Source organism: Schistosoma haematobium, chromosome 4 (assembly GCF_000699445.3).
Source record: "Schistosoma haematobium chromosome 4, whole genome shotgun sequence".
In the NCBI taxonomy this organism is placed as follows: domain Eukaryota; kingdom Metazoa; phylum Platyhelminthes; class Trematoda; order Strigeidida; family Schistosomatidae; genus Schistosoma; species Schistosoma haematobium.
In genome coordinates, this window is record NC_067199.1 from 11,225,745 (window position 1) to 11,239,437 (window position 13,693).

At 30.9% G+C, this 13,693-nt stretch overlaps 1 protein-coding gene across 2 annotated transcripts in view; it reads left to right on the forward strand.

Annotated features, from left to right (window-relative positions):
• Nucleotides 1-13,693, forward strand: part of ENTPD3_1 (Ectonucleoside triphosphate diphosphohydrolase 3) — a 112,761-nt gene that overhangs the window by 41,302 nt on the left and 57,766 nt on the right. Inside the window, exons 1-2 of one of the 2 annotated variants that reach the window (XM_051215641.1) lie at nt 6,464-6,574; nt 6,761-6,902. The gene's annotated coding sequence lies outside the window, so the exon portion shown is untranslated. Of the gene's footprint in view, nt 1-6,463; nt 6,575-6,760; nt 6,903-13,693 lie in introns of those variants that run through there. The other variant, XM_051215640.1, reaches the window with a different exon arrangement.

Sequence of the window (13,693 nt, forward strand, 5' to 3'; positions counted from 1 at the left end):
CTTGCGTAAAATTTATGAGGTGGAAATCGAAAGTGATTACCATTATGTAACAGGACTTACTTACTTACGCCTGTTACTCCCAATGGAGCATAGGCCGCGACCAGCATTCTCCAACCCACTCTGTCCTGGGCCTTCTTTTCTAGTTCCATCCAATTCTTGTTCATTTTTCTCATGTCTATTTCCATTTCTCGGCTATGTAACAGGAACGAAACCAAATTATGTCACACTGATATGGTAACAGATATGAAAAGTAATTTCAACATGCACTATTTTTGTATAAATGACAATTTCTCGTTATAATCCGATTAGTATGATTACAGTTCAATGTAAAGTTGATTGAATGAATAACTGTTTTCTGTTACGCTAATGTTTGAATTGATCTAAATAATGGACGTGTGTTGTATTCTTTATTTTTATGTAGCTTAGTTGGTCAATTTTAGTTTTAAGTAAACTATTCCTATACAGTTAAAATGAAGCGTGTTATTTCAATTTAGTTTGGAGTTTTTTTCACCTCACACATGAATATTAACTTGAGAATAGATGTTGCATTCCAGTACTCTTCCAAAAACACTACATGAGGGAGTTTTATATCAAGAGCTTAGAGACGGAAATTTGTAGTCAACTCTAAATCTGTCGTGTATGTCTTGTGAACTGGACATCCATGGACTAAACAGTTACTATCAGCTCTTTGATTCTCTGTTTTTATTATCTGTCTGTTTTTCGAATGTTTTTATGTAAAACTTATCTCCACAAGTTAACCCATCAAACATTTATGTCCCAACCAATGTAATTTGCATTTTCATAGTAACTGAACTCAAAATATTGTTCATCAATGAAGATAAAATAGTTATAGAAGAACATGTGTCTCCATCTTCCTTTATTACTTCCGTGTTATGCCCATCTTAATAATATTTTTATCGATTGTTAATATTATTAATAATTCATTCATTCATCAAGTAAAGATTTGTGTACTTGCCTTCGTGTCACACTAATATGCATTAGAGCTAGTGATACTACTCGATTGAATAAATCGTTCTATGCAGAATTCGACTATATTACGTAATGGTTGGAAATTCAGTCAGTAACAACGTCGAACTTCGTACGTATGCACATCAGTTCGAGTCGCCATACCACAATACAACAGATGCAGTTGTCAATTCAAATCCCATAGTGGTAGAGGTAGTAAGAGTATAAGCAGTAGTCAGAAACATTAGGGTTTGAGGATGTTATTCAAGGAGTATAATCCAGTGAAATAAATTTGGAAAGAGAAAAAAGAAAAGGACATGAAGAATTCAGAAGATTAGAATTTGGGAGAACACAAAGAGTGGATGCACCTTCGCCATTGCAAACGATTTTGAGCCATGTCATTCAAGGTCTCTAACCGTCGATTGCTATCATCTCGCGGATCTCAACCAGGTAGTCTACACCTACCAACATAGCTTAGTTGGAAGTACAATGATTTAATCAATAAGTTAATGACCTAATATTATCTGTAGAGTAGAAAATGTTGACAAAATCACAGGAAATCTGTATGAATTAGAAAACATATTCATGTTTATTTGTGTTTTTCATTTTAGTCTTTGAGAAAAAGAAACCCATTTACTAATTAAAACTTAACTAACTGTGTTTAATTAGTCTAAAATGAGAGTTAAGCAAAAAACGTTTCAAGTACATTATGGTTATTATAAATGACCTCAAGTTTGTTTTTGAAAATTCTATGTGTGTAGATCAGATTTATTTGGAGATTTTCTTTTTGTTTGTTTGTTAATGTTAATCTAATTTAATGCATAATTCATTATTCAATGATATAAATATACATGTGAACTTGTGGTTTTTAAGTGTTCATTTTTTCTTTTTTAATGTGTGAAATATTTACCAAGATTCATAATGAATTATGTAATCAATCAAATAGACTGATAATTATCATTGAATTGTTAAGATCATGAATCAATCGAAGCTAGACCACCATGGGAAACCTGGAAGCATTGAACGGCCGTTTCGTCCTATTGTGGGATTTCTCAGCTGTGCACATCCACGACCTCGCTCCCTGCGAGATCCGAACCCAGGACCTACTGGTTTCGCACGCGAGCACTTAACCACTAGACCACTGAGCCGGCATCCAGCGGTGTTAATGTCTAACTTCAACTAATCCACGAAATTGAGCGACACATCCACCATTGTCATCAGTGAGTTCCTATCTCACAACAGACTTGGTTGAACTCCACTGGTCACTGCTTCTCACTAGAACTCCAGGATATACATCTTGACAGTGGTGGATGTGTCGCTCAATTTCGCGGATTAGTTGAAGTTAGACATTAACACCGTCAGATGCCGGCTCAGTGGTCTAGTTGGTTAAGCGCCTGGCGCGAGACTGATAGGTCCTGGGTTCGAATCCCGCGGGCGGGGCCGTGGACGCGCACCGCTGAGGAGTCTCACAGTAGGACGAAACGGCCGTCCAGTGCTTCCAGGTTTTCCATGGCGGTCTAGCTTCAATTGATTCATGAACTCAACAATTGAAATTACTAAAAATCTCCACAAAACCTCCTTCTGATAATTATCATTGATTTTTACAATGATATATAATTTGTAAAACAGTGAAAAATAAGTATTCAGCCTTTCTTTTTGTTTTGTTTGTTTTTTCCGCAGAAAATTAAGATGTAAATAAAGAATAGTGAGTTGAAATAATGACATTTCTCTTCACTTTCACATGCAGTACTTATTACAAGGTTAATGCTATACTTTAAACTATGGTATTATCTTGAACAAAATTGATCATGAGTATTATTGAAATGTAAGCTTAAAAGCGATCTATTGTCTATGAAGAAAATAACAATGATTATAATGCTGTCTTTTTTAAAATATTCAGTAATGACTACAATCTCACTGAAGTTAATAATGTTTTAAGTCCACTACTCGATTACGGCTAATACGGCAAACAAATTCGGCACTTGAAAGTACAGAACCGATAGGTAGTAAATCGAAAAAATAGAAGACATCAAGAGAAGTATTTTCTGGAGTAATGATAGAAAATTTACTGAAAAACAGGTGCATATATAGTTTATATAATTGATTAACTAGAGCATGCCAAGTTGACATTCTAGAAACTTCTGATTATATTGAATCTCTTCGGCCTCTTTAAAGCCTCTGGAGGCTTCGTCGCGTCTTCTTGAATCCGTCCTAACAATTTGAAAGCAGGAAAATAAAGTTACATATAACGTTAAAAACTAGAAAATTAAAGTAGCCAAATAATTTTAAATGGGTTTTTGTTTGTGTAAATGATGTTGTTTAGAAAATCAATGAAAGCTCCATGACTGGATCATTCAGATCAAAGAACGAAACGACTGAAATCCTTTCAATTTTTTTATCAATGTGATTTAGATCAATAAAGCAGATGTGTTTAGAAAAGAGATATTAAATAGATATCATAAATCAGTAAATTGAAACTCAATAATTTCTACAACTCTACTGAGAAATTAAATAATTAGTCGTTATATGACAGATCTGTAGAGATTAGAAAAATCCTGAACCAGTTTCCGTTACCCATTGATATGGTTATAACCAGTCTTGGTTGCACAGTTCGGAACGAAAATGAAATAGTAAACTCAGGGGTCTACAGAAACGTAAAATAAATTTCAAATGAACTTGATCAGTATCCCACATATGACTTTAGACCCAGCATTTAACAATTGAAAAAATAGAGAAACTAGAACTAACAATCCGATACCCTGTCTTTTCTCAACCCATTCGGATCAAGTTCCGTAGTTTATTTCATGTTGATTGAATCTTGATATATAAAGTACTGTTTTCCACTTCAATGGTGTAAATTTTGCACTCTCCCTTCGGTATCAAAAAGTCACATTTTTTATCTCTGAAGAGTCAAGTGTTTTAACTGTTAAGGTTTCCTGAACTAGGATGACATAGCTACATAGTACTTCCAAGATTTCAGTGGTTCATCATTTGGTATCAATTCATGGTGCGTACTGACTTCAGAGTAATATTTAATTTACTTTTCTGTATGACTGGGGTGTATTTCAAATGACTGTTAATTGCACTTTAATACCATGATACAACAGTTTCTTCTCTTAGACCTGACTATTCCAAAAGATAAATCTTTTAAAACAAATTTTTCATTAGATTTCAAAAAAGACTATTCTTTACGTCATAATTCATTAGATTCTACTCTGTTCACATTCAGTGATCATTGGTTAAAGAATTTGTTAGATTGAAAAACGTGTTACTTAGACGATGACCACGTTGAACTAATTGATATAACGAAAGTGCACTGACAGTCACTTGAATGAAAACATTTTAAATTAATATATGGTCTTATAAACGATTCAAACGGTTCAAACATACATCATCCAGCTTCACAATCTGAGGTGTTACCAGTGGACTATTCAGGCCCGCTAATAACTTTTCAGAATTCAGGTGAACACTTAGATGATCACCATTTTGTTTTTGGTTTTGTGATACATTTCTTCAGCCACAAAAATAGTCTTGAGTTTCTTTTTTAAATTCGACGTATAGGTTGTTTAAAATATCTGTAAACAAGAAATTTAGGAAACATATTGTTGGATCTATTTAAATACTGAAATGATATATAAGATTCTAACATTTTATTTTATAAAGGTTGTAAACTTTCATTATTTGAGTTATTTAAAGATATGTATTATTAGTTACTTGGTCATTATCTACGTTGATGCATTATACTGCTGGTTGATAAAAGCTTAAAGATGACCAGTTATTGATTTTTCACTAAATATCGTTCTAAGCTTCATCAGGAAGTACGCTCTCTGAGTGTGAGCGACGATTATAACGTTACAAATATGTGTATATATATATAAATTATCTGTAGTTGTGGATAAAAGAAAGTATTTATTCTCTAAAACGTTCTGTTAAATATTAATCAGAATGGGGATTTTATGGAGTGTGTAGTAATTTTAACAGTTGAATTCACGATTCGATCTAAGCCAGACCACCAATGAAAAACTGGAAACAGTAGACGGCCATTTCGTTGTGAAATATCGTAGGTTGGTTGAAGTAAGACGTTGGCACCGTTGGATGTCGGCTTGTTGGTCTATAGGTACCTGGGTTACAATCTCGCGTGCAGGATACTGACAGCGCATTATTGTGAAGTTCCACACTAGAACGAAACGACGGTCCAGTGCTACAAGTTATTAAGAAGTTGTCTAATATTAATCGACTCATGATACTATCTAAGGATTAGATTTACCTTCCCTAGTCTTTCAACCAATCAGTTACTCATAGAGAACAATCATCTCGTCAATAACAATTCGTTGAAAAAAAGTTTTAAATTACAGAATGGGATATTTCCTAAATTTAGGTTTTAATCAACACATTTTTTTCACTGTGAACCATAAATATTTGAGTTTTTGATATCTTATTTACTTTCTAACTTAACAGCGATCTTCGGTGAAGTGTTTAGTTTACTTATTAATTGGTTGGGAAAAAGAACAATAGAATTTGCCTTCTTTCTTTCACCTTGGTAAAATTTCTTTTCATGTTTTTCAAACTAAAAAAAATATTTCAGAACACTTTAGATCTTCACTACTATCTTTGTCTTCACAGATGATTATGTTATAGAGACATTATACTGATGAAAAGATATTTAATTGTAATTTAAGTATAATGTCCGAATAAAGTTAGACACGTGTCATGACATAAAAACTGTATATATATATATATATATATATATATATATATATATATATATATATATATATATATATATATATATATATAATGTAGTCATGACAACTGTTAGTAATTGCCTCATTTGCATTTATGATCACCCCTTCGTTCATAATTACAAATGATCCTATGTTTTCTTTTTCCATTTTTCACGAATATTAAATCAGAATTTCTGTTTTCACTTGTCATAAGTATAAAAATACACACAAACAAAACAGACAAAATGCATTTAGTTATACTAACAGGTTTTGCCAAGTTTTAACCTGTTGACGATTGAAACTATCTCGGTATTTTTTTTATTCAAAACAAACTTCTTTTTTTTGCTTGCTTGTCATTCATGATTTGCACAATTTATTGTTCATTTTATTTACACACTGAATTATACTAATAACTTAATTGTTTGTGAAACATTGTCATATATTTTCCTTATAGCTAACCATTTAAATGTAAAAACTCATTTATTCAATGTTTCACAGATTTGTTAATACTTATTCATTAAAACAAAGAAATAAACTTTGATTTTAGTAACCTATTTTTTAACAAGATATATATATATGTTTTGTTTTATGCATTTAAGCTTTAAGCACATTTAAATAATACACAAATATTCAATGTTTTATGTCAGTATAATATTTACTTATTTGTTTTACTGAACCATCTTTAATTCTCTGTAAGCGGATTGGTTAATGTATTCAATGTCAATTATATATTTGGATATGAATTCAAAGCTTAAAACTGATTGATAGATTGATAGACATGCCAATATACTAACTTATACATAAACATACTACTAATAACATTAAAATAAAAAAAAACAGTATACAACATGATCAAAATAATACTATCAATAGAATTAGATTAGGTAGTATTTACAATACTGATGATCTCAATTTTAATTGTCATATTCATATTTAAATACTCATTCTTCTCTTTTTCTGTTTTCTTTCTTTTAATGACCGTTTGAAATGTACAACTGATATATATATATATATATATATATATATATATATATATATATATATATGCATTTTTTCTCTCTCTCAAAAAGAAAAAAATAATTATAGCATACACACAAATACCGAAAGTATATAAATGTTGAAGAAATGAAAAGTGAAAACGGCAAGAAATTCCTCGATTCTACTGATCATAATAATTTCAGTCAATTAACAACTATTGAACAAGATACTCAAGTAAATTATCACACTTCTTATATTATATAAGTTTTATTTCTACTTATTTTTGCATGTATATATATATATATATATATATATATCTTTATATTCATTAATTCAATGGTATAATATATATTATAGTAGAATAATTGTCAAGCTCAATGATTTTCTGAAAATTATTATATAGTGACTAAGTGTTTAACTCATGATAAGCTACTATACAAATGACATTGACTTTCGAATATACATGTTTATAAGTCCTCTACAATCAGAACTTGTATGATTTCATGTACAAATCGTGCCGAAGGAATTCAAACTATCCAGTTAACATTAAATATTTAGATCATTGATCTATAAATGATTCTTTTAATTTCAGCTTTATACAAATAATTTATCGTATGGTTATCGGTAATAGTATTTAATATAAAAATTATTTACTAACAAAATGCATAATCTGTTGATTGAATACAAATTGAGTGTTACACAAAAAATAATTTAATAATCGAAATCCTAGTTCCTCATCTCATAAATTGTAGATTATTAAGAGTTCATAACAGATATATATATATATCGGTTGAATAGTGGGAACATTGAATTATACAACTTTTCTCCACAAATATAGATTAGTTTTATTTTACAATGTGTAAGTTGTTTCTTTCAGCTCCAGTCTTAAATATATTTGTTCATGTGTAATCAATAGATTAGTTACTTAGCATTAAATTAGCGGATACAATTCTATACACCATAGCCACTATTTTGATTAAACTGTTAATTATTATTTTGTATTTGTTTCAATAAATTGCATTTCATTTCATTTCTGTGTATATAACATTGTCAGTAATTAATATTGCGCCTGTTTAGAGACTTTCCAGCAAACATATTGTATATATTTTGTATAAAATTTGAATTAAAAGGCAGTCCTTACTCAACATGATCGTTTGAATTCCATTTGTGATTAAGTGTAGTTTAGAACGACTACTGAAACTAGGTATATTGTAGATGAATGTAGAATTTGACATTGATAAAAAGCAACTGGATTTCTATGAAATAATAATAATAATAATCATTCATAATTTTTTTTATTTGCAACGTTTTAAATATGTAATTGGAATAAGATATCATGTTTTATTATAAATCGGCAATGGTTTAAAAGAAGATAGTGTGATAATGAAGTTATCATTTTAAAAATGATAACATCATCTGAAGTATTAGTGTAAGTCAAAACCATAGTACAGACATGATTAAGTTTTGAATTGTGTACCAACATGGTTATGTACAACCAAAAACTCATCATTCAATAAACTTAGGTTAATCAGGTTTCTTTGAGAGTTGTCTAGTACAGATTGATTAAGATTTGACTCGTCCAATTGCTTAACACTCAGGGAAAAAAAAGTATGTAAAAACGTTTCTTTGCAATACGCTCGAATCCCTTTAAATTTCTTACGTCATGTTATTTTAAACTGAATGTAGTTAAACAAGGAGAATTACAACTTAGAACTAAATGCCTAGAATCTTTACCTATCTATGCATAGAATAAGTCAGTTTAACAATTTAGAATATCACATATTTTTTTATATTCCAACGAAATTAGTGGTTGAATTTCTGACGTTTCAGATAGGTTTCTTCTTGATGTAATTTATATACTAGGAAATTCTACTACTCTGAATGAAAATGTACGCTGCACTATTCAACTATTTTGAACAATTGATCAAGGCAGTTAGTACAACCTATTAATAATCACGCTCCAAACATATGTACTAATACACTCAGTAGATACCACAACAAATTTCTTTTTTACGCGTGTGTGTGAACATACATGCATACATACATAAATATTTACTCAAAAGTGCACAATCACATGAACGCCATAGTGAAAAGAATATTGTTCACAAATATTCATTGCTTTAATTTATATAATGGGAATGTTTAATATTTAGAGAGAACAAAAAACACGCTTTTCACAGAATTATATCTCAGTTGAATAACATGAGAATATCATAAGTGGACTTGTTTAAGTGTTCGACTAGAACTCAGTTATTATTTTTTTACCATGTAAATTTGTACTGATTCAGAAACATTTTAATCGTTTATAGCTTTCCATCATACTGAAAATACATATATGAATAAAGATACTTTTATTTATTCCTTAAGGGATGGAAACTCATACTTACTTGGAAAACGTTTGAAATCCAAGTTTTCTGTTCCTTACAATATTTTACAGATATATTACTAGTTTCATCTCTGATTTGTAATTTCAAACGATCTATTCAATAGTCAGTTTATTTGAAACTATCAAGTCAAATATTAATGATAATAATAATATTTATCAGTGAATAATCTAAGAACACTATTACTGGTTCCATACCACGATATACTTATCAAGAATAATGATCTATAATGTGTAATTATATTGTATACATTCAATAAATCAATTAGGATAGATTCCTAAATGTCGAAACATACGAATTAATGTATGTATATATATGTTAATATATGGTTTCTGGTCTATAAATGCCTTAATTGCTAAATACTTGAAAATCCAGTCAAAACAAATTATGAAAGAGTGGATAGTTTTCGTTGAACATCATGATAATTTTGGAGCGAAATAAATTTGTAGTTACCATAACATAAATCTTTGTTTTATCATTAGAGGAAAGTTTACTTTTACTTTTAAAAGTCCTACAGATGATATATGTCTCTGTAACATTATATCACTATTGTAGACTGTTACTGAAGACATCATTTACTAATGCCAAGTTGATCAGTAATACTTCAATATGATCAAGATAATATAACTTAATAAAAATGAATATCACATTTAAATTCTACGGTTAACTGTATGAAAACTGCAATCAATGTATTGGTATATGACCCCAATAAAAGTATGACGAACCATATAATGTTGACTACGGCAGACATACACCTCACATTATTCCCAATAATAATAACGAGTTAAGTTTATATTGATTGTTTATTTCTAAGACAAATTTGTGTAACCAAAACACAAATATCGAACTACCATCATCTTAGTAATTTAGTAAACAAATTAACATTTCAACTTTGTTATTTAATCGCATAAAATACAATTCATTTATCATTACGATTACTACGAAATTTCAAATGTAGATTTATAAGTCTTAGGTGGTGATTAATATGTATTATATTTGTAGAAAACAACTGAATTCCAGATAGCACTGAACAATTGATTTGTTTTAGTATCTAGGTAATGAGAAGTGTACATTAGACACCTTTCACGGAGTGATCAGCACTGAATCTTTAATATAATTTTGTAATTTTTATATTGTGAATTGATTACTGATTAGTCATATTCTTCCTAACTTAAGTTAATTCCAGGTATAATGTGATCTTGATCCAAATCATATATTTGTTTTCCATCATACAACTACAATTACTTGACTTAATGTAACGCTGGGACTAAACTCCATCTAATGAACTCTATCTGAATAAATATTAGTAATAAATATTATTTAGTTATAATAATGCTTATCTTAATAAATAGTTAGCTTAGTCAAATACTCTTCATTTCGTGGAAAATATAATCCTCATCACGAAAAAGTCAATATTTTGATTGACTAATTGATTGACCTTGTGATGAATTTGATAAACCTCTGATATTCATTTCAGCATCGTAAATAACAGTGGCTAAAGAGTTTAAAATTAATATCAATATATGTCCTGTACTTCTGTCTTTACAATTCTTCCCAGTTAGTCGATAATTTATCGTACATCTTTCAACTCACTAATTTAAGATAATCTCCAGAATAGTGGAAGTTATTTAACAAGATGCAATTCGTTGTTCTTTGATCGACACAGTTGTACGAAGTGATGAGATTTTTATAATACAGAATTTGTAGCTTCATAGTTGATTTCATACATTGTTTTCCAATGATTGATCTAAATAAAGTAAAAAACATAGATCTTAATAGAAGAATATAAATTTCATTTATTTGAAGAAATCTCACTTGACTGAAAAAAAGACTGGCAATTTGAAAAGTAAATGAATCCACATAATTCTGTTATGAACATTGTTCTACCCACTATACATAGTATACTTTGAACATTAGAGGATTCTGTATAAAAACCGAACTAGAATGGGTTAGCTGTTCAGTGTTATTTGGAAATCAATTCTTAAATTCTTTTCCTCCAAATTGTAATTTCAGAATTTTTAATTCACTCTATCTAATATCAGAGTAGAACAAGGTAAAATAAAAATGATACAGTAAATTCTAAACCTTCAATTTGCATTCTACATTCATAATATGTCTAACAGATAAGGTTTTTCATAACGTTTTCAATGTTGAAACATTTTTATGTCTAGTACTTTAAGTCATTTTCTCGTCCATTTAATGGGTAAGCGTTGCCTCTAAAAAGTGTAATTATCAGTAGAGATATCACTTTACGCCCAAACTTGCACTACATTTGTGTTTATTCTGTTATATGTTGGATCGCACTATACTAATGTGTTTATACCAAATAGCTGTATATAAATCCAAATTCTCTCAATGAAATATTTAGTGAAATATGCATTTAATGTACAGTACTTAATTACTTACTTACGCTTGTTACTCCTCGTAATAGAGAATAGGACACCTACCATGTTTCTCCGTAGAACTCTATCCTCGGCAATTTCTTCTAGTTATTCCCAGTTGCTGTACATCTTTTTCATGTTCGCTTCCGATTCCCGACTCATTGTGTTCTTTAGTCTTCATCTTTTCTGGTTCCCTTCAGGATTTTAAGTAAGCGCTGGCCTCGTGATATGGTTTGATGGTTTGTGTACTGTATGTCCTATCCACTTCCTAGATGTTTAGACTTCACTAAACACTTTATTATTGTTTTAATCTGTGAATAATACAACATATGACTGAACTAATTTTCATAAAAGCTCTTTATCTGAAATGTAATAGTCGGCTCACTTTTGACTTCGAGATATAATACGTTTAGATTAGTGGAGTTCATATGTATCTGAAGTAAAACAGTTGTCCCTAATGACAAGAAATAATTCCCTAAGCGAATCAGAAACTGATTAAAAATGGGGTTGTGCCATTACTAGACAGTGACCCAGTGGTTAAGGCTTCGCCTCGAGTCTGAAGATCCTGGGTCCGATCCCTAATGGGCTAGTGCCAGTACACTGCTGAACAGTCCCATTTCAGAATGAAACGTCTGTTTAGTGCTCCCAAATTTCTAATGATTACTTAACTGGGAGCAATCTGTAACGAATGCAGCGTACAAATTAAATCAATCTTCACCAAACCTTTTAAAAAAAAAGGTCATTATTAAACAAAGGCATCACACTACTATCGGTACCAGGTAAAATTTCAAACAGAGTGTTGCTGAACCAGATGAAGAATTCAGTAGACGTCCAGCTTCGAGATCAACAATATGGATTCCGTAAGGATCGGTCGTGCACAGACCAAATCGCGACACTACCGATGATCGCTGGACAATCAGTTGAGTAGAACTCGTCACTATACATCAACTTCATTGAATATGAGGAGGCGTTTGACAGTGTGGATAGGAAGACCTTATGTAAATTTCTTCGACACTATGGTTTACCTGAGAAGATCGTCAACACCATCCGGAATTCATACGACGGACTGCAGTGCAAAGTCGTGAATGGAGGACAGCTGACGGACGTATTCCAGATGAGGACCGAAGTCAGACAAGACTGTCTACCCTCCGCTTTCCTCTTTCTTCTAGTGGTCAAACCGATTATGGAGACCTCCACCTCCGAGGGAGAGCATAGAATACAATGGACAGCTTGGATTCAGTTAGATGATTTGAATTTCACAGATAATTTGACTCTTCTATCTTAAACACATCATCAAATGTAAGTGAAGAAAGTCAAGTTAGTGGCATCCTTTGCATCAGTAGGTCTAAACATACACAAAAGGAAAACCAAGATCCTCAAATACAACACAGAAACCGCCAACCCAATCACAATTGATAGAGAAACTCGGGAAGAGGTAGAATCTTCCACGTACCTGGTCATCATCATCGATGAACAAGGATAATCTGATACAGACGTGAAGGCGAGGATTGGTGAAGCAGGGACAGCATTCCTATAATTGAGGAATATATGAAACTCAAAACAACTGTCAGTCAACATCAAAGTGAGAATCTTTAATACGAACGTCAAGATAGTTCTACTGTATAGAACTGGAACTTGGAGAACTATCACAAGAGTTATGAAAATGGTACAAGTATTTATAGACAATTGTCTGCTCAAGATACTCATCATCTGTTGATCAGACAACATGAGCAACAACTTACTGTGAGAGAAAACAAACCAGATTCCAACTGAAGAGGAAATTAGAGCAGTGGACAAATCAATTATAGATGTAATTATGTTTATATTTAAATAAATTTGATTATTAGAATTTCATTTTCTCACATAAAATTGCCAATACTAGAATTTAATTATGTATGGAATTGAATGAGCTTCATTTTCATAATATTCAGTGTTCAATACATATCTGAATGCTTAGCGACAAGTTTGCCTGATATGATACTACAATTATTTTTCTATTTGTACATTTCAATGTTTATTGAATTAATACACAGATTTAAATCAAATTAGTAAATACAAATTTCTTCGTTATCCTGTCCTAATAGTTTTTGGTTAAATTATTGAGTTACTGAACGGTTTGGAGTTTTTTCATCCTTATTCAGCACTTTTATACCAAAAGAAACTAATTGCGATAGGAACATTCCTTGACTACGATGTCAGGTGATCAGGTTTTGGGGATCCCTGTAAACAATCAATTCTTCATTGACCAGAATGTCTATAA